At 34.3% G+C, this 23,816-nt stretch overlaps 1 protein-coding gene and 1 long non-coding RNA gene across 3 annotated transcripts in view; one reads left to right on the top strand and one right to left on the bottom strand.

The window, feature by feature from the left end:
- Nucleotides 1-23,816, bottom strand: part of CDH19 (cadherin 19) — a 111,585-nt gene that overhangs the window by 38,081 nt on the left and 49,688 nt on the right. The window lies entirely within an intron of this gene.
- LOC136369229 (uncharacterized) lies at nucleotides 16,712-17,078 on the top strand. Its single transcript, XR_010744983.1, has 2 exons — nucleotides 16,712-16,860; nucleotides 16,916-17,078. It is a non-coding gene; the product is annotated as an uncharacterized lncRNA (long non-coding RNA).

Raw genomic sequence — 23,816 nt, 5'->3', positions numbered from 1 at the left:
AAACAAAAAGCAAAAAACAAAAAACAAAACAAAACAAAACAAAACAAAAAAAGAAACAAAAAACCCAAAAAACAAAAACCCTACTATAAATATTTCAAGCCTTAAAACCCATTTGGCGATGGCATTAGCCATTCTTTTCACGGCTTTAGCATTGAGGAATAACATTTCCTATGAAGGAGAACTCTGGTTTATGAATTTGTAACGTGCTAGTCAGTTTGAAAAACACTAAAAAAATATATATGATGCATTTATCTTAGACCTGAAAAATCCGTAAGTCTTTTATTTGTCCAGGATAAAATATGAATCTATGCATTTTAAGTTCATTATTTAAGTATTAATTTTTTAAATACCCATCCTTATCCAAAGGGAAATGCAAGAATTGCTTAAAAAGACAGACAGATAATACAGAAAACTATTCATTTCCTTCCAGCAACTTAATATGATGTTGGACAACAGTTTGTTAAAATGTAATCTGCAGAGATGCAAAGAGAGAGAGGAGTTCTAATTGGAAAGTCAAATAGAACCACAGAGATTAAAGTGTGCATTTCAATTTCTTCACGTTTTTCGACTGTAAAGCTGTAACAGTGCAAGACAAGATTTGAATAGAAGGAATATGTCTTGGGTACCCTTTAGTTTCTGTTTCTTGTAGAAAACTGCTTGTTTTCATAAAGCTGTAAGAATAATATTTGTGACATAGAAGAAAAGTCTAACAAAGCTCAACTTGGCTCTGAAATAAGGTTTGAGTGAGGTTTAGAAGGCCTAAAGACCTTGGAGAGTCTTCGTGCTACAGGTATACTTAACGCTGAGCAGTAATCTGCACACAAAGTAACCTTGAAAAGGAACATTCATTTTATTGCAGCACATGCCAAAGGACAGACTACTCAAACAACAAAAACTGAACAGTCAAGGAGACCTTTCTGAGGAACCATAGAAAAATGTATTTCAATCACTGTTTATACATGAAGAGAGGTATTCAGTCTCGGCCATAGCAAATACTTCTGGCGAGGCTTTTGTCGCTGTTTTGGTTGCTTGTTCCAGCATTATTCGACAAATATCTCGGGCTTGTGGTAAAGTATTTCATGCAGAGTGAATGTCAAACAAACAGTCATTGTCAAACTCATCTGAGGACACTGTCTATAGACAACAACACAGTGAGGATGCAGAATATGGCTACGCTGGTCTGCTGTTGGCCACCTTCTTCAATGTGTTCAGCAGTTACATATGTACAGCGTTAAACGTGCAATCAATATTTTGGAGCATTTTGGTGTCTCCCTTTTACTAATTTATCTGAATACCCTGTGTTATATAAAATTAAGCTTCCCATCTCAGACAAAATGGAGCAAGTAACTACTTTTAGATGCTGGTATACTCGACACACTGTTAGTGTATAAAAGATTTTAACTTGAAAATACAGATGGTAGGCAAATTCCGTTAAAAAAACTTAGCTATTTAATAGAATTGAGATCTATATGTATGTGTGTTTTTTCTCTCCTTTGCTATATCAAACATTCTTAATTTGCCTTTACTTTCAGGACCTTTCAGAGCCTATTTGCTTCCAACATCTTCCTACTCATTTGGCATTGAGTCACCGCCTCCAGCCCCTGGCCAGCACATGTTGCCATTTTTTGATAATCCAATTTTTCCCTTGTGAAACAATCACCTTCTTTCTCTTCCACTGATTGCAGCTCAGCCTCAGAAGAGAGTCTCATAAAATATCCAGAAATTAGTTTCTTATTCCCTCCTTGTTTTCTAGTATTTTCTTTAAAAATCTAAACTTCAGTATTACCTAGTTAAAAGAAAAAGACATATAAAAGGATTGATACTGTTTAAGATGATTCTGTCCTGAGACTACTGCCTATCACTGTGTCTAGTATTGCCTCATTATTCTCTTGTACTTTCCTGTCTTTCCCTATCCGTCAGTTGTCTCTAGTTTTACACTCATTTGCTATGGTCTTTGTAAATGAAATGACCTTGTACTCTGTGTTATAATTACAGTATGCAAAAGAAGGGAGGATTAGTAAAAGCACTGAGCTTTTGAGAGCTGTAGTAATATGCACAAATAGATAATTTTGATAGAATACTTTTCTCATTGAAAAAAAAGACAAATAAGACAAATATGTTTTCAGACGTGAGCAAATGATCTATCACTAAAAATTTCCCAAGGGGAAGAAGAAATGGGAGCCATTGTTCTGCTCCTGTCCCTTTGGAAGTATGTCTCTAATTTTTCTCACATATAGTCAGTTGCAATAATAAAGACTGATACTTAGACCATAGTAACAAGAATATCCATTGCAGTGGATTAGAGCTTGTAAAGCTTAGAGAACAGCATCTTCCTCTCATAGCCCATGCAAACCATGAGTTTTCTGTAGACTAGAAACAGATTTACCTTCTTGGAACAAAGCTCATGAGTCCTTTCTCAAGTTTGTTTTGGAATCTTCACCAAGTGACATCCTATCTCCGTTTCAAACTAGATTTTATTTCAGATGTGCTAGTAGTCAGGTTTGGTTCTGAGTTCTTTTTGGTTTTTTTATTTTATTTTCAATTATGATTATGCAATTACATTATGAAATAATATGTGCTACTACCTAGCATTGCAAGAAAAACAGTAGAAAAAAGCAGGGGTCTAAAAAATTCTGCTTCTGGGGTACAGTGAAGTTATGTATTTGTTAGTGGAGAAAATAAAAGACTAAAGCTGGAGACAAGCAACAGCTTTCTAAAGCATAAAAAAAAAATTCCAAACAGCAGATTAAGAGTACAGGTGATGAAAAATTCTGTTCCAGTTTTGTTAGTTGAAGAATAAGGAACAACCAGTTTAATTTTGTAACCTAAGTAAAGCCTTTTAGCTAGGAGGTAGAAAAAGACTGAAATATGATAACAAATGGTTGAGGTAGATACTCCTAACTTATAGACCATTAGGACCACACCTATTCATGGCTGATCCTATTTACAGCACAATTTTTAAACAGTGACTCATGAGGAAAACAAATCTGTCTGTACTTGAAGGCACTCAGAAAAAAAAAAGGCAAAAAAAAAGCAGACTGAAAGACATTTCTTTTGAAGAATTTGGTGTTTTCTTTGCTTGATTTAATAACATCAAGCAAACAAGAGGAATAATTAATGTAAGCCAATCTAATTAATTATTATGCAGCTTCTGACACATTTCTTATCTTGAGAACAGACTTAACATGGTGTTGTTTCAGTTGCATGTTCTGTTTTATGCATCGGTGTTGTTATGATTATAGTGAAATTTGTCTTCCTTGTATGTTGCTATCTTTCATTTTCACTTAATAGGATAAAGAAGAAAGGGTATGGGTAACTAACCCCTGCAGATTACCATGTCATAAAAAGCTTAAAGGAATACAAACCTTCGTATTTCTCCACTGGAGACTTGTCCATTTTTTCTGTGTCTACTACTGTGTTGCAATTGCATTTAATGTGGTTGAATACTGAGGATGCTGGTGCATTGTAGGTGCTATTATTCTATCTTCTTTCCAGAAAACACTAGATATGGACTCATTTTCATTGACTAGTTTAGGTCATGCACAATATTGTAGACACCTAGACTATATTGCTTCTGCCAGTCTCAGAGAATTAGTAATAGATAATATTAGTATCTCTCTATATATATATATTATTATGTATATGTAGCAATTATTTTTATTAATGCATATGGTTTTTTGTTTGTTTGCTTTTTCAGTTTATAGTCTTTGCAGAATAATGATAAAATGTATGCAAAGTAGTGAGCTTAATTCTATTCTTGCTACGTCTTGCTATTGAATTTCGGATAGAGTAGGATAATAATTTTTATGGCTTTGGTGTGTTAAAGCTCTGCATTATCATTTTCATGTATTTCATCTGTGATTTGGTCTTTTGTAATCAGTAACAAGATTTTTTTAAAGTAAGTTCTCTATTCTTCTTTTATTTTGACTCTTTTATTTGGAGACACAAAAAGAAGGCATACTAGACTCCTAAGGAATGAATAGGCATATCTAACTCCAATTACGCTGGAAGTCACTATTGTGACACTAATGTTTAACTAAACTTATAATAAAGCAGCAGTGAAGAGAAAACACTAAAATTTACAAGAATCTATTTAGAAATTTGAACTTAATTTTTTACTAAGTGCAATCACAGTTACCATTTACCATACATATACACTGTGTGATTTACTGATTAATTGATTTTTGTGACTGACACCAATCCAGCTGTAGCTCAAGGCACCTTTTCCACAAGCCTCTCAGTTTATATTTATCTGCCTGATTTTTTTTTTCTTTATGGTTGTCTAGTTTGCCTATTATTTTTATTGAATCTAAATATTTTAATTTAGTCTATTTTGACTTTCTGGTCTTTCACATATTTTTCTTTTTAAAATAAATTTGGACTGCTACATCTAACAACTATTCTGAATTCAATTATAGTGTTCTTATCAGAACTAACTTCTAAATGTAATATTCTTTTCAGTCAATTATTAATTAGAGGTATATCGAATATTGTCTTTGTAGTCTAATGGACTACTAGCTACTTTAAAAGCTACTGCTTAACCTTGAGAGGTGTTTTCTTTAATGCATATCTTGATGTGACATTTGACCAAATTATGTTGACTGGTAGTGCATATTAACACAGTATGGCTGCATGTGTCTCCACCAGTCACCCAGAACTTCACTTACAGAGAGACCAATTACTTGGATGTTATGAATGTATTTAAATTCCATTTCATTCTAATTGGCACATTATTTTCTTAATTTTGAAAATATACCATTGTGCCATTAAGGAAGGCCTTCAAACTATTATATAAAATTAGCAGTGTAATTATGTCACAGATATACATGGACAAAATAGCTTAGAGAAACAAATCTTTTAGTTGATTAGTGCCTTTAAGGCTGTGTATTTTAATCAGTGTAGAGCAGACTCACTAGGAATCATCTCATTCTTAGTGTTTTATATATATTAACATGGTGTATTAGCCCCCGTATTTCACTACAGTTTCTGTTGCACTGTACAAAAAGCCCAAACACCATTTTGGATGACAAAACCCTGAGTCTTCAAAGCATGATAAGTAGTACCTAGATTTCTGACCTTACTAAATATTCAAAACATTTTTGAAGTATCAGATTGTGATATTAATTTCTTGAAATCCTATATCTTTCATTAAAAACCTGTGACAACACTAGCTGAGTTGAACCTTAGCCGATTTGTTTAAAATGAGGGGAAGGGGGGCCAAGGTGGAGGATGAGATTTCCTGCAGTGAGTAAAAAATGAGAGGTAGAGCTGTTGCTTGTTAAACTCACAAGTCAAAGGAGATAATATAGAGGATGTGGTGACATTCTGTATGTTCTACAACCTCATTCTGCAGTACCATTGATAGCTCTCATTTCCTTAGTGGAAAATCCACTATATTAATCACTAATAGACATTGAGTAAACCTATATTGAGAAACAACTCTTTAATTAATTAAAGCTAGTGACTAATGGTGTTTTATTCTGTATGAACTTTGGCATATAAAACTGACTTCACAGTACCTATTTCCTGATGGCCATGAGCATACATGATGATGTAACCAGTCTCTTGCCTTTTTCAACTCTGATCCAACAGTATTTTTAGATCTAATTAATTGATTGCTGACCTGTAAATTTGCTGAAGATATAAGTAGCTGAGGCCAGCTCAATATTTTTGTGTGTGGTGCAGCATTCTTATGTGTGGCTTAGGGGCTTGTTCCACTCACTGCTGTGATCCTGGGAACAAAGATTCTCATGAATCTTTGAAACACATGATTATGAAAACACAAAATCATTGTTTTACTCATGTTAACAATCACAGAGCTATCACATGTTAATAACACAGAGCTGAAAGCACAGCCTCAAACATTTCAGTCCTGCCCAAGGCAGAAGACCCAAGTCTTGTCATTGCAATTATTTTTGAGATCCTTTAGAAAGAACCTGGAAAAGATGACCCAGTCCACCTAAAAATCTCTAGGTAGAAAGAAAGTCTCCCACAACATTCCCACCAACAAAATAGTGTGTGCGTGTTTGTGAGGATAAACTTGTGTTGGGCAGGACTCTCTCAGAAAGCTTTTACTCTACAAAGGTGACCTTTGGAAGTGCTGATTAATGTAAACACTGCAGAGGGATTGAGCCAGAGGCAAGCCAATGTTTCTGTATACTTCCTCTATGAGTGTTTGTGTTACTGTTTTTAAGATAATATTAAAATTAAAACTGTAACATCAGAAAGTAATAAAGCAATTAAGTGTTTCATTTGGAGTCTACTGACTTCTTCCAAAGGGATTGGCAGGTATTAACAAGAGCATCACACTCACACACACAAGGAGATGAGGTGGATTTCTCCTGAGGCAATTAAACCTTTGAGATTGCTCTCTGGTTGATGTGGCATCTTATGTTCTTCTGGAAGCATAGCTTTTCCATATGTTATGAACTGAGGCATGAAGGTATTTGATTAATAGTTTCATAGACAAGACATAGAGCTATTCTTACCTCACTTTCTTTGTAGGGAAGAAAAATTAAGCAGGAGGAATATCTGTCTCTTGTTTAAACACTGGTAAATTAAGTATTATATTTTGTTGTTTTTCACAGGCTTTCTGCCATACAGCTAAACACTCCTTCAATCCAGATGGTTCCTAACTAAAGAAAAAATTGAAAAGCTTACCTGAGAACTTAACTTTATGAAAAATTTTGTTCGTTCTCTGCATTCATTCAATAGCTTTGGCAATTTTATTCTGATATAAAAAATTGATTTGGTAAACAGAAGCTGAGATGTCAAAAGACTCAGTTGTATAAGATTCAGTACCAGTAGCTGTGGTACACTTCACTGTCTACACTAAAAATAAGCAAGCATTTAGTTTTAATTGTAGCTTTCCTTAACTGGGACTATTATTTATTTCTAAGATAGTTTGCACTATAGAAAATTACGACTAAACCCATGTATTTTAGCATAAATATTTTGCTGATTAAAAAGACTAACACATGTACACAGTAAAAACAAATTCTTGCCTTCTGGCATTTGCTTTTTATTGTAGGAAAGTAGCAAATCCAATTACAAGATGTTTGATTCACTGGGCAAATCCTACTGGAACATTTTTGGCTCTGCAGGATGCCACTCAGTACTGAAGAACCACTTGTCAGCATAATGATGTAAAGGACCACATTCTGTGATTCACACTTGAATCTGTTTGCCAAATTATTTTCAGGATGGCACTTCATGAAATGCTCCAAAACTCTCTTTAGGATTTAAGTTCTTTTAATCTCTTTAATTCATAATTATTCTTTGCATACATTAAAGCTAATAGTGCAGTGAACTCACCTTTTCCATGGTTTTGAAAGATATTTAATTCCTCCAAACATGAGATAAAAAGAAGCTTTGATATTTAATTTAAGAGGATGCTCTTTGCTAGAATTTGACTTATGTTAAACTTCTGGGTTTGGTTTTAGAGTTAATTTTCCACATAAACTGAGACAAATCAGAAACACCTTGACATGAAATCATCCAGTGTATGTCAGTGGAAAACCAGAATGAAATCAGATTTTAATGCTTATATTTGAGGAAACTTACGAGGATGCATTTGTAAAATAAGTAAATATTGAAGGAAGCAGTTCCTTATAAGTAATTAAGGAAACCATATATTTATATTAAACAACAACAACAAAAACAGCACCAACCAAAAAACAAACTAATAAAAACCCCACAAACCCAAAACAAACAAGCAAACAAACCTCACAAGCCACACTAAGCAGAGGAAAAAATGCCATTTAAAAAAAATCATTAAATTACCTTGTTCTCTGTTTATTAATAAAACACATTTTGTAAATAGAGCAAGGAGCAACTACTTTTAACAGTATGTAGAGTTTTCATTATAAGCTAGAAAATCTGCTCTGATATGTAATCCAGTTATACAATTTAAAGGTATAATTAAATTGGTGGATGGAAAAAATCTGGGCACCACCACTGTGGAAATCAGTTGGAAAAATGCTGAAAGAATACACCTGCCTCAGAGAGTCTGTATCACATGGAAAGGGTAGAGTTTGCCTGGTTTTTGAAAGACACAACACATTAAAGATTATGCATATTTTTCAGAATAGTGAGAAATAGAGATGGAAAATACCTGACAAAATTTCTAAAAATATTATATATTTCCTTACCTTTTTATTCTCTTAATCTACTACTCAGTTGACTCTTCCCTTATCTCCTGCAATGGAATAAACTCTGTTTCTGTTTTTCTTAGGTCTCAATGATCAGAGATTTGTCTCTCCCTTATGTCTGATTTCAATATTTCACTGCTCTGCTTTACTACCAAGAATGTATCTTTTCTTCACTCATTCTATGAATTACATTAAAAACTGATATCCTTTTCTAACATCTCATATACTAAAAAAAAAAAAAAAATAATCAATTAAGTCCTTATTTGATTCAATTAAACATTGTAAGAATTTTCAGGTATTGATCTCTTCAGAACAGTGTAGGAGCAGAGCACTAGGTCATCCAGGCAACACAAAGGGTGTTGTACAATAAATTTTGTATTAAAATTTTTCAAAAAGGATTCCTTCTCTTTTCTGTCATGTTTTGAGGTGTAGAATAAAATTTCCCAGATAGGGCCAACAAAGCCCATCAGATTTTCAAACTGCACCTTTTTTTTTTTTTTTTTTTTTAATGGAATAATGGATATATGTGAATTTAGATCTTTCTGACATCCTTATATTCTGACATAACATCAAGATATAGTATCAGGTTAAGCAAAAATAAAATCTAAGTTGCATACTATCTGGGATTTCACTCTCCATAGTCAAGTTGCCTTGTGATATCTCAGAGCATAATTTGTGTCCATTACTTGCCTGCTCACCATAGAATTTCTCTTTTTAACTTGCTACTTGCTACTTAAACTTCATTCAACATAGTCCTTAAAATTAATGAAAATAGGATATCTTTGGATAGTATTACTAGTTATTAATTCTTTTTTACTAAAAATCCACTAAGAAGGAAGTCATGAACATCACTGGGATATGTGTCAACATTTGCCTTTTAAAAAGTCATTATTCATGTTTCACTCTGTTGTTGGATGAGTTCTGTAAGGTGTATATGTAGGAAAGAACCTTTGAAAAATTCCTGCTATTAGTTGTTGCCTTGGTACCTTGAATACCCACACATGCTGCATTTTCAATACACTTTTATCATAGGTTCTTACATTCTGATCATTCTTCAAGTTTTACCTTGTTTTGGAGGGGGAAAGAAAAAAATAAAACTGTGTGATAGCTATGGAAAATTTGATTAAAAAATCAATATGGCAGAAGATTTCAGAGTAATCCCTAAAATTCAGATGGGGTTAATTCAGTTAATTGTTATTGTTAGTCGTCAAGATTACTTAGGTTCTGGACTAGTGCTCTAGATAGAAGAAAGCCAGACACCCAGATCTCTTTGAAGCTGGAAAAAAAATCAGCTTTAATTTTCCATATTTTTTGTTCAGATTTTTAATTTTTTAAAATTAAATTCTTTCCTTTTTTAACCATTTTTTTTACCTTAGTAAAATATGATTCTTCCTCTTTCTAGCCTACACTGAAGACTCCTTTCTCACTGAGAAGCTGGGGCACTGAATGTTCCCCCCCACTTTTTTCCCTTTCTTCATTTAAAAACGTTTCCTGTTTGCACCTCAGTTTAATGAATTACCTATTCACCCATCAGTTCTTTCCCCACTGTTGTAGGTCATCTGCAATAACAATTTATTGCATCTTTTTCCCTCTTTATAATACGTTTTGTGTGTCATTTTCCCCTCGTTACCTGTGTGACCCTCAGTTGCTTCTCTGGTCAATGTTACCTCTCAAGCAGACCTTTCCGTGCAGATTTCTTTTGATATTTTACTTCATAGAAGCCTATTGTAAAAAATTATATTGTTGAGCCAAAGTCCCTGCGTCTCATTCAGAGGGTAATTTTGCCAGTTTAAAGAGCTCTTATGTACTTTGTAGCCTTAGTTTTTATATTTCCAACTGAGCAGGTATCATCAGGACTTTATATATTATCAGAGTATTGAAATACATAATCAGACTCAACATTTTTACATTCCATCACCTACTTTTTCTTTCAATTTAAGAAGCTTCTTAAGCCAAGAAGCAAATGGAGGAGATAGTAAGGTAGGAATCACAGGGAATGGTAAGTGACAAGAAGCGATACACTGGAAGAGTCAGATGTTTAAAATCCAAGACTATTTTCACACGGTGATTAGGAAAGAAAGGAGCTATACATGGAGCAAGACCTGCAACAGAAGGGGATACCAAGTGTGCTGAGCTGGGGTATTTTCAGTCCACTGGAGACATCCAGAAGACAACTTCCCTCCTGGTTGGTACACACTCCTGATGATCAGGGCTTTGGAAAGAGCAGAAAAGTCCTTGGCATGTTTTAGTTTTCTCCTCAGCTTTAAAAACCATACCAAGCTAAAATCTCTAAATATGTCCAGTACAGGTCAATTGAAGTTTTTCAGAAATATTACTTACAGGATGATTTTGTGTTCTTCCATCTGAAATATTTATCAGTTGTTGGAATTCAATGGAAGAAACATGTGTCTGGGAGAAATCATCAGAGCACTCTGTTAAGTATGAAGTACTCTCAGTTGTTTCAAAAGAATATTTAAACCAACAGAGGCTGGTGCTGGTGCCATGACATCAGTGAGGTGCACTGCATGGTCAAAGTAGTGTCTCCAGAACAAAAGAGGCAAGTGAAAGGATTAAGAAAAGCATGGGAATTATTGTCATCAAACTTTCATAATGAAGTGACCCAAGACTTCAACTGCACAACTAAAGTTGTGCAGTCAAGAAAGTAGCAGAGTTTGTGGAAGGCAGAAGTAATCTGAGGATATTTCAAAGAGCCATGAAAAACTGTATTGACACTCAGGAGGCAGAAGGCTTGGGAGTTGAATTAAGTTGCAAAAAGCCATTTTGTTCAAAAATTATACATGTTTAAGGAGGCTAACCGCTCCAGGATAAGAATGAGTAAATGTGAAATATTTATTTCCTGAGAAAAAGTTCTGGATAAAGAAACAAAGTAACAATGTAGGGTGTTTTTTTTTAAAAAAGGTAACAATATAAACATTAAAAAATCCCCCCCCCCCAAAAAAACAACAAAAAAACCCAAACCAAACCAAAAAACAAACAAACAAACAAACAAACAAACAAACAAAAAAACACCCCAAAACAAATAAAACCCCCAAACAAACGAAACAAACAAACAAAAACCCCAACACAAACCAACCAAACAAAAACGACAACAAAAAAAGGAAAACCCACCAATACTAAACTAAATAAAATTTAAAAATATATTACAGGTACAATTGACTCTATACAACTAATTTAATGCCATTATCTGTATTGGTTTTCTTAAGTAGGAGAGACAGTATAATAACCAATGTATCACCTTGGAAACTTGCCTATAAAAATTAGAGACTTATGGTTCTAAGTTGGCAAAATATGACCAGGATTATTTCTGCCATAACAATTACCAATTCTTATTGGTAATTTTTATATGTCCTTGTAAATTCAAACAGCAACTCATGGAGAAGAGCAGGAAGAAAAAGCATGGATTGTAATTTCTATCTCTCACTGCTTTAATTACTAGATTTGTGAGACACATGGGAGAATTTCCACTGGGAAGTAATTCTTTAATAAAATCTCAAGACAGAAGATGGGAGGACTCTTCATGGATGCACACATATATTTATTAAAAGTGAAGTGCAAGGCTTTGGGTACTTTTTTTAAAGTGAGTCCCTTCACAGTGGTGCATGGAAATTAGTACTGAAGAACTAATGCTTCAGAGTTCATTAATGAGTGGATACTTTTCAAGCTGCTTCTTGGCCCTGGACATGGACATCAACATTCTTCCTTTGTAGAGTTTTCCTTTCCTTCATCAGGCTATGGAACTTTATTTGGTTCCTGTGGAGCCAGTTGGATAACTTCAATACATATAAATGTATGTGTGTGTATGCATGAGCTTTCAGAGATATCATGATTCACTTAATCATAATTTGACCTGTAAAATATGTTCTTACAAAAGATATACTGTCATAAATTTTTACTTTTTTAAAGCAACTTCACCCACATAATTCCCCTTCTTTCAGGAGTCGGTCTGAGTTTCTGACTTTAATTCATTGCAAGCCAACAGAAACTGGGAAGTCCATGAAGTTGCCATAGTAACTCAATAGACAAAGACTTAATTCCCTAGTTTATGTAAGACAGAACTCATACCCTGCAGACAGTAATGGGCTTAAATTATTTAGGTCTATAAAGTCAATGGATTATATATATTTCAAAAAATAAGTGTCAACTCCTTAGTTAATGAAAAATGGGCTTTGATTACCCTATACTGTCTCAAAAGTATTTGTGTGTGGGATAGAAAACCAATCAAAGAGCCAAAGTGAATGAAAAGTAAGGGAAACCAGGGTATGGTAATAGTAGTTATTTCCATGTGAAGAGAGGCTATGAGTTATGCTGTTCACTTATTAAGAATTGATTTTGGAAAAAAAATCCCTCAAACTGAGCTGTTAAGATCCATAAAGGCCATGTGGATTTAAGAGAAAGAAAAGATGGCATATTTGGAATTTTGCGATCCAATGAAAACAATAGGACTGGCATTAATTGTTGTTGTTCCCTATTCACAAATATAATTTGCAGTAACAGTGCCGAGGTTACAAGATATGGAACAGCAAAACTGAAGAAGTCTTTTGAAAAATGTGCTATGAACCACAATTTTGTCATGGGGTGCAAGGTTTGCAGAGGGGCACTAAATAATTTTGGATTAACAGTGTGGCATAATCAGCTGTATATTTGCTTACTCCGAACAATTTCCTGCTTCTCAGCTGCTTGATCACAAACTGATTTTTTTTTTACTTAGTATTGATTTGAGATCACCCACTAGCAGAACAATAGCTGTTTTCTCTTTCAATTTGTTTAATTTTTTCCTCCTTCCCCACACTTTCTGCTTTATGCCACATTTAGCAACTGGATAGATTGAAATCATAAACCAGGCCTGGCGCATTGCAACTTGCCTAAGTAGCATTGGTAAATATAAATACAATAAACATTCTTTGGGAACATTCACTAGTAAATGTACAGGGGCACATTAATCATCAAATCTACCAATAACTTCAAGTGTCTTAGAAAACAAATTCTACAAAATTTAGTTATTTAATTCCCTCAATTAATGAATTGTGTAGGTCTTTTTCATGAGGCTCCTGAGTATATCAGTTATTTATTTTAATCCCGCAAGTGCAAAAAGAACAGCTCATGAGGGAATTTCCACTACAGCTCTATTGTATTTCATATTGCTTTATTTATTATTTTCTTGTATTTCAATTTGTATTCCAGATTTCAATAAGATATTGAGCCTGAAATTTTCCCATGCACATTTAATTTGAAGAGCAGACTGACATCTGTATTTCTTTTAGAATGGGGCTCATCATGCAATCAGACTTTATCCTTGTATTTATGTTTTGTGCCATTTTAACTATCTCTTATCTTTCCCGTGTTTTGGTTCATTTTATAGCTTCCACTCATGACTTGTCAACTGTAGATAAATGGCATGAACATCAGCAGGACATGAAAAACTATTTAGACAGATAAAAAAAAGATTGGTACCTGTAATCAAAGAAAACAGGGACCATCTAGATATGCCACTATCATAAATTTCTTTGTTGCTCCATAAGATAACAGAAGGGCTTTTTGTGATTTTTGGTAATTTTTTTCTTTGTTCAGGAAGTTCTCATGATTTGTGAGATACCATAGGCAATTGAATTAAGGATAAGTTTACTCTCATCTCCCTATTCTAACCTCCACTGCTATTCAGCACACTTGATTTTTAAAGGGTCTCTTATAGAAAACATACTTTTTTATTAGAAAACATTCTCTAATTTTGAACTTTATATATATATATATATATATATATATATATATATATGTATGTATGTATGTATGTATGTATGGGCTTGGGCTTTCTCTTGGTCATGTATTTTTGGTATTTTTTTTCTCTCAAATTCTGCTATGGAGTATATTAATTTTGTGTTTTATATGTCACAGCCTAGTTAGCTTTCCACTGTAAGAATTAATTTTAACCAAATTATCTGTCCTCTGGACACTCAGAATTAGAAGACTGCTCAGGAACTTAATGTCTAATTCACTACTTTCACTAAGGCCATCATATATGCCAGTGTGATGAATGAAGGGTATTTGCAAAATACAGATATGTGCTTACTTCATTTGGGTTGAAATTTCATTTAGTAGTGCTTCATAATTTCACTAGGGCTTTGTTTAAGCAAAAATCAGGTTAAAGTATCTAGAAAACTGGCCAAAAAATTCAAGTAGGGATAAACTGGGATTACTCTCTGGCCTCATGGTTTTGCTGCAGAGAAACATGTAAACAAAAGGGCAATAACAATATTTTAGTCCTGAGTTCTTGCTGTTATTGCCAATTCCTGTCAGCCAGGAAAGTAAATTCTGTACATTTTCACTCTCATTTCCCTTCAAATTACTTTTGTGACCTCCTTGCCCCTAACTGAAATATGACTCCAAATATACATTGCTAATGCTGATTATGTTATTGTACTATTTCACCTTCGCTGTGCAGTATCAAAGGAGCAGAAACAGGGACAGGGTATTGGCATGGTGCTGTGGAATCTTAAACACAGCACAGAAATCCCCCTCTTTGGGAAAGGGCCAGGGCCATTATCCATGCTAAGAGAGCCAGCATAGCAATGTGAAAACAAAACAAAAAATCCCTGCTGGATAGAAAGTGTCATTTTCCAAACAAATAAATACAACAGTTTCAAGTTCTCTTAGTAGAACATTAAAATAAGCTCTACTCTGTAGAGTAATGAATAAATCTAGTTTGTCGATTCTACCCATTGCTGAAACAGTGTAAAGAAGGATTAGGTAAAACTAAAAGAGACAGATGTATGAAGCATTCACACAGAGAAAAGAGGTAACATGCCAGCTAGAACAGGGAATAGATTAAGGATTTTAGACAATCTGAACTCGTCGTTTGGGACATCTTGCCATTTCCTTGAGTGGATATCCAATGAGCTTTACAGAATGCAAACAGCAATATTTAAATATGGAAGTAAATATGGAAGTACTACAGCTTAAAATTGAAATATGCTTGATCAAAATATTTTACCTCAAGAAAATGATTGAGCTGATTCAAAGTTGTAAATTTTGAAGTTAGTCAAATTATCTGAAATTTTTCAATGGATTATCTTTCTTTGTTAAAGAGAATGAGGAAGGTAAAAAAATCACATAAAAATCCAGTTCATATAAAGAGAAAAAGAGAGTGTGCATTTTTATGTGTGGATCACACCACTTGATATTTTTTCAGATACTGATATCAAACTGGATGATGAACTATTTGCAGCCAGGATCAAGTAGACACAAAGTAGGCTTTGTGAAAAAGCAATCTTAAAGTAAAATATGATCTATTATCAAGATTCTTGCAGTACAGTCTGTTTGGATTTATAATCTTTGTGGAAACAGCAACAGATTCAATATGCAGGGCACATAATTCATCTGTAATGAAAGCACTTCACCTTGAAGAGCACTTCCACTGGCTCTCAGTAGAACATTCTTCTATATTGAAAATTCAGGGGGGGAATCATGTTTAATAGTAAATGAATTTTAAGAGTTCCCTTTTTATCCCGTCAGAGGACTATGTTGCTCTTCTGCAATCTTCTTAAAGAATAGTTTGCATTTTTTACCTTATAGTTTAGCAGCTGTTTTCAGTAGTCTGCCTTTTCCCTCTCTTCTTACACCAGATAGTTTTGCTGCCCCTGGTCAGCTCCTCTTGTTCTTTGAATGGAGAAACTGTATGCTGTGAGTTGAACAAACCATAAGAAAAATATCCCAAACAAACAGACTAAAAAGCTGGGTTTTTTTTTTCCAAGTTATTTGCTGTACAACTGAAGAGAAGGTTTGAAGGAAGAAAATGTCTTATAAGGTAGGAGAGTGACTGTCATGCTTACAGCATATTTTATGGCTTCAATTCCTTTGTAACCATGGCTTCTTTTGAAGCCTAAGGTTAATCTCTTGTCACAGGACTTTTTCTTGTACAGCGTTGAGTTTGTTGAGTATTTTAATACAAGGTCTAAAAACTACTTTCAGCATCATTACATATAAATCCAAATGATCATTCCCCTTCAGAATGCCTGTACAATATCACCAAAACTATAGGATTTATTTCTGCTGAGGAAGCAGAAGGACCAAAAGAAGTGAAAGAAAATTATTTCAAGGTAACTTTTTTATTATTTTATTACACTTTCCTAAGTAAAATGCAAGCATCACAAAATAGAAAGTACTTGTAGTTTAAGTCCTTTATCCATCTGATAGCCAAGATCCTTCCTGATTTTCTCTTTCTTTATAGAAAGAGGTCTTTGACTAGATTGAACTCAATGGAATAAATTGAATTCTATAGTTATGTTTACTTCTATCAGAAAATGAAAAACTAATCTAAAACCATGCCAAAAAATTCCCCTGCTGTAATTGCAACCTGTTTTCTTTATCACGGATGTAGAAATGGGAGAGTTAGAGTACATTATGTCTCTTGGGAAACAAAACATGAACATATAAACATCTCTACAGAATCATTCTAAATTTTAGAAATAGTTCAGAAGTTCAAAGTTGAAAATAGCTTCCAAGACTAGAAGGGAGGTTTTTTTAACACGCCAATAGCATCACTGGTGGACTATTTCTGTACATACAGGTTGTAGCCATTAAATGACCAAAACCAACTCCAATTTATGTTTGTAAACTGAGGAGCTTGCATGTGATTTAATGAAAATGCTATCAACTTGCTTATCTTTTGTATATATATATGTAATTTTTTAAAATTGTAAATATTGGTTAACTATTATTATGTATCAATAACTTGCTGCCTAATGGGGTAGACCTGAATACCTAAAAAATTGCTGTTAAGGTATGCCCTCTTAAAGTCTTTAAGGCTTTGTGTTTTCAGTGCCAGATAAGTGAATTAATATTTTTTGATAGGGAAAATCGTTTTAATGGCATTTTATGACCATTTTTTAATAAATATCTTGGCATTAAAAAAAATGTGTTTTCTATGTCAAAACCATGTAGTTTAGCATCTCCATTTTTCAAAACTTGTTTTCTTCAAATTAATTTCTTCTCTTGAGAGAGATATATGAGGACATACGATTTTTTTTTTTAGCTGAATTTTCATTAAGTAATTTCAAACTAATTTTTTACCTAACTCTTAAGCTCATGAAGCAGTGCTGGGCAAGACTGAGCAGGCTGTGGCTGATAACCCCCGCCCTGTGCTGTGTCCAGAGCGCAGCTGTGACTGAGTGCCTGAGCTGGGCTGTGGGACTGGCAGCAGGTGGGATGCTGGCTGAGCATCCAAGTTATCCCGGGTTGTCTCCTCCCCCAGCTCCCGGAGGCAGCTAGCCACCGGCGGCTGCTGAGCCTGTCACCCACGGTTCAGCCTCGCAACAAGCAATCGATGTGTCTGATGGGCAAATACCTTGCAGCGTCTTTTACACAGATGAACTCGCTGCCACTTGACAGAGTTCCAACCTTTTACACCTATTAAGGAAGGAAACAATAATGCTGTCCTCTTCTCTTCAGGGTTTTCTATATGCTGCCCCTGACTGTGTCCTAAATGAATCAAGAAATCAATTTGCAGCCTCTCAGCCTCAGTTAAATCAAACTTATTTACAGTTTCTGCTAAGTAAAAAAACATCCCATGCTTCTCCTCAGTACCCACTGTCATTTTAACAAGATCTAGCAGAGCCTTGGCCAAAGCTACACTGTCCAAAATGTTTGATGTTGCTATTTTTCCCTCTTTTTAGCTATCCTTGTTACCCTTTTGTTATTTTATTACTTTACCTTTATTAGCATTATTTGTATAAATTATTTCTTCTCCTAGAATCATTGTCTGCAAAATACAGCTGCTCAATGAGGTATAAAATGAAGTTTAACACTGGAAGAATGGATCATAATATTGAATAAAATTATTTTATTGAAAAATAATGACGATAAGGTGAAGTATTGCACTGTTTATTGTGAACTTATAGACATTATGGGCCTGGTAATAACCTAAACGTGTATCTAATGTTTTTCATGCAAGTGTTTACTCTTTATGGAATAGATAACACTTTTGCTTTTTATAACACAGAGACTGAGGCTCCCAGATTTTCTTGAGATGGCATTTGTTCATTTAAATACTTTAAGTTAAAGAGTGCAATGTCCTATGCATCCTCCCTAAATAGTCAGTGGAAAGAGAAAACTATCTATGCTTTACAGCACTGTAAGGAAGGTAAGCAGGATATGGAGTCTAAAACATCATCTTTCTGTCCAGAGAGAATCTAGGCAATTAACCTAAGGTAATAAGTTACTTAAAGACATCTACAGGCAGGTCACATGTTGCTCTACTAGGAATGTTTTCATTTCAGGTAGCAAAAGAGGATTCCAGTAAAGGAAATTAGACCAGAACAAAGATGCTTCATACATTACCTAGTTTAAAATAATGTTTAAAATTCATTAAAAAATATGCTACTTATCTTCTTGGTACAAACTACTTTGAAATATAATATATGCCCCTCTTTTTAGACAATTTTTTTTTAGATTGAACAAAAGGAATAATGTTATCCAAAGGAATTGGCATTTCTTCTTTTTTTCTTTTTTATATTTTATAAAAATATAAACAAAAAAACTTCAGAAGACTTTCTCTCACATATTTCATTCCTTGCTTAATGAAGCTGATTGCCGAAATCCTTTTTCTCCACATGATTACTAATATTTATGATCAATATAATCATGTCATACTATTATGATATCATACTAAGATATGAGATGTCATGTAGAAAGAAAAAAACCCAAACAAACATCTCTTTTGGATATGAGAAAACATCAAAACAAAATGAAGTTTTATTACCTCGTTATATGTATGGTTTTGTCACACATACATTAAAATTATCTCATTTTTCATGCTTTAGAGGTAAATCTTTCACTGGCATTAATTCATTCTCCAATATGTTCTGTTATATCAGCCCTTAGGATCACCTCATCTCCCGGATTTGTGTATACTGAATATAACTCCAAAATAGCCAGACAAGAAAAAAGAAAACATACAGGCAACAATTATGAATTCCTAGAAATTTAAAGTTGTTGCCAGTGAAAGGCCACTGAAATTGTTCCAAGAGAGTTTATCTTCAGATATCCTACTGAAATAGCGTGTTCTTTACTCTCTTTGACATTTATGATTAGTAATACTCAAGAATACACTCTATCATTTTTATGATGCAACAGTTTTTTGCTTTAGTTTTCATTTGAAATAAAATGGACTGAATCAGATTGTAGTAGCTCAGACTTAAACAGTATTTCTCCACTTGGAAATCAGCTATTATTCTGAAGAGGCTATCTAACAGAAAAAAAAAAAGGAATAAACATGCAAATTACACTACAAAAACCCAATGGAAGAAAAAGCAAAAATCCATGATTTATGACAACTTCACAGTTATTTATATCTCTGAATTATTTACTTTTGAAGTTTATGTACTATAAATGGCAAATGTGAATATAAATTTATATTTTAGAGTTTCTTTGAATGCTTCATGCGTGCAACAATACCCTGCTTGTAGACACTGCATTTCAGAGTAAGTTATCGCTTTAAATTTTCTTCTCTCCTCGGAGAATAATTTCAATTCAGGGGAAATAAACAATATTATCTACTGAAAATAATGTAATTTTTAATATTTAATTATTTGGAGGTCAGGTTAATTAGTTATTAGGTTTAGTCTTTAAGGATTTGATGTAATAGAAGCTTGGGGTTTTTTGGGTTTCTAAGAGCACTCAGCTACATGTCTGAGTCCTTCAGGTGGTGGTGGTGGAACTAACTAGCTCTGCCCATCAAATGAGGATGCTTCATGATCCAGTCTTGGATTGTCACCAGAGGGTGGCTTGGGCTCCCATTGCGAGCAGTTTGTGGTGCTGCTCTGCAGGAGCCACCAGCAGCAGAGAAAAGCTCTGGAATACCCAGTCACAGGCACAGTCATGGTGCAGAGTACTGAGTGTTTGAATGGGGGATCCCTGTTGGATATCCACCCGTGGGACCAGCAGTTAATGGGACGGGGGTTGCTCAGAGAGAGCTGTGGGGGAGTGACCCCACAATACATGAGGGGAGAAACTCTGTATGTGTGGGAGGACTCAAAGAGAAACGCATCCAATGCAGTGCACCATGTGCTGGAGACTGCTCTGTTGACCTGCCTGAGCGTCTTCCTAGAGGGCAGCGCCACTACCACTGCCACAGCCTGCAGGACAGACGGGAAGTGTCAGCATAAAATTTCGTATAGCTCTGGTTAAGATGTTCAGATAACTGACCCCATTTATTCTACACACTGTCAAATTTGCCTTATGAATCTAGGCTCTGTTTTCCTGTTATCTTTAAGTGGAAAAAAAAGTTTTCTGTAATATGATCGCTTAACAAAATAGCTGAGATAAAAAATTGAGCAGAAGAAAATTACACGTGAGGCACCAGAAAATGGGTCTAATTTCGTAACATTTGCACACCTCTAAAAGAGTGCATATGAAAAGCCGAGCAATCATCACAGTTTATCTCTCCATGACATTTCCAAATGCTATTTATACATTTTCTGGGTCAGTCTTTTATGAAAATAGCCATGTATGCCAGCTATCTAATGACCTGGCATTTGAAACCAATTCAATTTATATGTTAAGTTTGATGTTAGGGGAAAACCAATACACTTACCACATTTTCGTTCTGTAAGACTAGTTGTCATCTTAATTTGTCTGGAAACATCTTTTTATTTTCCAGGAGTATCTCATGAGATATAAAGTAGCATAAATCATTCTAGCTCTTCTGCTGCTGGGAATCACTGTTACTGTTAAATTTTGGCCTAGTCAATATACATCACAGTTATACAGAAAAACAGCACCAGCAATGCCCTTAATGTTTTCCAACAACAATCTGCATCTCCTGGGGAGAGTGAGAAATCAGGTGTTCAAATTTGCATGTGGCAGTCTTTGAAAGGAGCACTGTTTTCCAATTTGTTAGCAAAGATAGAAGGTTTACAGTTTGCATTGTGTTGGCACATGCCCTCCTTTTTTTTTTTCAATTCCTGAATTTTTCTGCAGGATCCATGGGATGCTGAAGTGCCTGGAAAGGACATCTTGAGTTTGACAAATTGTTATAGCTCATGGACCCTTGGACAATGAACTTGGTTGGTGTTTTTCATCCAAAATATGAAAGAGAGAAGGAATTCATTCCATTTTGAGAAAAAAAAAATCTCATTTCATATAGTATCAAAGGTCATGGATAAAAGGGCAAAACAGCAAGCAAGGTTAGAACTGCTCCTAACTTTTGTTTGATTCCATTTCCTCAAAAGTGCAACAGTGCACTAGGGGGCTTCCCTACCAGTTTGCATGTATGGGCTGATGCCAATATGTAATTCAGAGCATGAATTTGTGAAATAGCATGTGTGTTGTATGGCTACTATTTAGACATTAGCAAATGTCGAAAAATATGCAGAAAATATTTAGAATATTTTGCATTATATAAATCTCACAAGCTGCTGTGTTATGGTTTTGTCTATGAAGTTTGTTGGCAGATTTCTTGAAAATTTGAGTGTTTCAAATCCTTCAGAAACCCCAGAAGAATGTGACTCCTTTAACAAGAAGTCATATCCGTTTTGTTTTTGGATCCCGTGTTTAGTCTCACCCACAGAGTGGGCACAAACCCTAGAGTGTAAGCTTGTGACAGTATCCAGTGAACCACAATCTTTTTGCAAAGCAAGATCAGATCTTTGTTCCATCTCCTGATAAATTTTGCTTGGCATGTATAGCTCTCATTTAACAATTTAAACTTGTTAAAGAGATGTTAAATAAATACAGCTTTCTTTACAAAGCTTTTTTATCCTCTTCCTTCTTGTTTTTTTCTAAGCAATTTTGACAGATTGCATTTTCCCGCCTAAACTTATGAATCACAGGAGGCTGATTCTCCCCACAAACTCTACACATCCTATTCACATTCCAAAAATGTTGTCTACCTTATCTAAGGAAAGAAGTGTGTAACCACAGTGTCTTTACAATTTGACAAGCATTACCTCTTTAAATTATTTTTAATTTTTGTAATCTTGGTAGTTAAAGAAAACTTATCATTCTGACTACACTATGCAAATGCTAACAATGAAAAGCCTCAAACCTTCTTTATGCTGCATGACAATGAGCACAAAGCATTTGAAATATTTTTTAATATAATAGTTATGTCTATTATTGCTCAAATGCTTGCAAACCCTGTCTTAAACAGATTTTTTTAAGCAAAATAAAACTTCAAGAACTTTAATTTTCTGTTTTATTTAACACTGTCTAAAAGATCTGAAAAACACTTAAAAATTTTGCAGAGCTGGTTAGACTTTAATAACATTAAACACTTTAAGATGGTATTCAGTCATACAATTATTCTTTTGTCACTTATATTTTATAACTTACTCTGCAAGGACTTATTTTGGCATCCAAGGTGTCAAAATTACATGTAAAAAGTGAAATAATGGATGAAATCTTCTGCTTCCTCTCATGTTTAGTTAACAATTTTAAGGTTGCAACAACTGTCATTCACTAGTTATAAAAAAAAATATACAGTGCAAATGCAAAAAAGTTTTCCCACCACAAATTTAACATTGTATCAGAATACATGTGTTTGAGTTCTCCCTCAAGATAGTCTCAGCAATCTTCAGGTATTGTATTTTGAATTCTAGTACTGCATTTGCAGATACAAAGTTTTTTACAGAGGTTTTACTTTATTTTTTTTCTTTTTCTACTTTTATGGTAATTAAATATCCCATTTTCCTTAGTTGTGTTGTCTTAAAAGGAGTTTGCTTTAACAGTTAGGTCAATGGCCTGAGACTGAAAGATCCTAATTTAATACCACCTTCCATTTGCAAGGTCTTCACTATGTTTGTGTCCCTAATAGAAAGCCTGGGAGAAATGTTCCTTTGCAAATATTGTTAACAGCTACATCTTGTTAGCAGCAGCAACTGCAATTTCTTTTGTACTACAGGCAATGCACATGTGGAGAAAAGACCTTGACGTGTGTACCCAAAGCAGAATTATGACTCCTGGTCTGCCCCATGTGCTCTTGATCCACATTAATTTCCTCTGTACTGGAGGTGTAGTCCACATTAACTACTCTGTACTTGTCTCCTTAGCATAGTCTGCAATGGATCCAGGATAACCAGGATGGCTGAGACAACCATAGACACTCTCTGGCCCTTTGATTCATCCATTTTCAAAAACAAATATGTTGCTGGATAACGGAAATTGGAAGGATGGATAAGAAAAAACATTGTTACACCTCATTCCCTTCAGCCTCAAAGGGGTTAGAACACAATTGAAACAGAAACAAATTTAAGGAAATATCCTAGAACCTATCTCTACTGCCTGTGGTAGAAATCAAAACTTTCTGTGACTTACAAAGTAAAAGGAAAATAATGGTTTTCACCTAACAAGGATGTAATATTTTAATTCAGTATTATCTATTGGGTTGTTAGATCTGTTGCCACAATTACCTTAAAAATTAAACTCATTTAAGAAATGGGCAAATCTTTCTGATTAAGCTAAACAAGAAGATTCCAAGTATATATTTAGGAAACATGATGCAAAGACTACTCAGTGGAAAATTCATGCTAAAGAATTATAAAATATCAAAGCAAATAAACCAGAGTAATTATAAAAAGCAACAAGTAGCTTAAACCACAGACATAATTAAAATGTCTGTATGACATATAATATATTGTTTTCTTATATCAATATAAA

This window comes from Sylvia atricapilla, chromosome 1, assembly GCF_009819655.1.
Source record: "Sylvia atricapilla isolate bSylAtr1 chromosome 1, bSylAtr1.pri, whole genome shotgun sequence".
Classification (NCBI taxonomy): Eukaryota; Metazoa; Chordata; class Aves; order Passeriformes; family Sylviidae; genus Sylvia; species Sylvia atricapilla.
The sequence above is the reverse complement of the archived record's forward strand: the minus strand, read 5'-3'. Positions and strand labels throughout refer to the sequence as shown.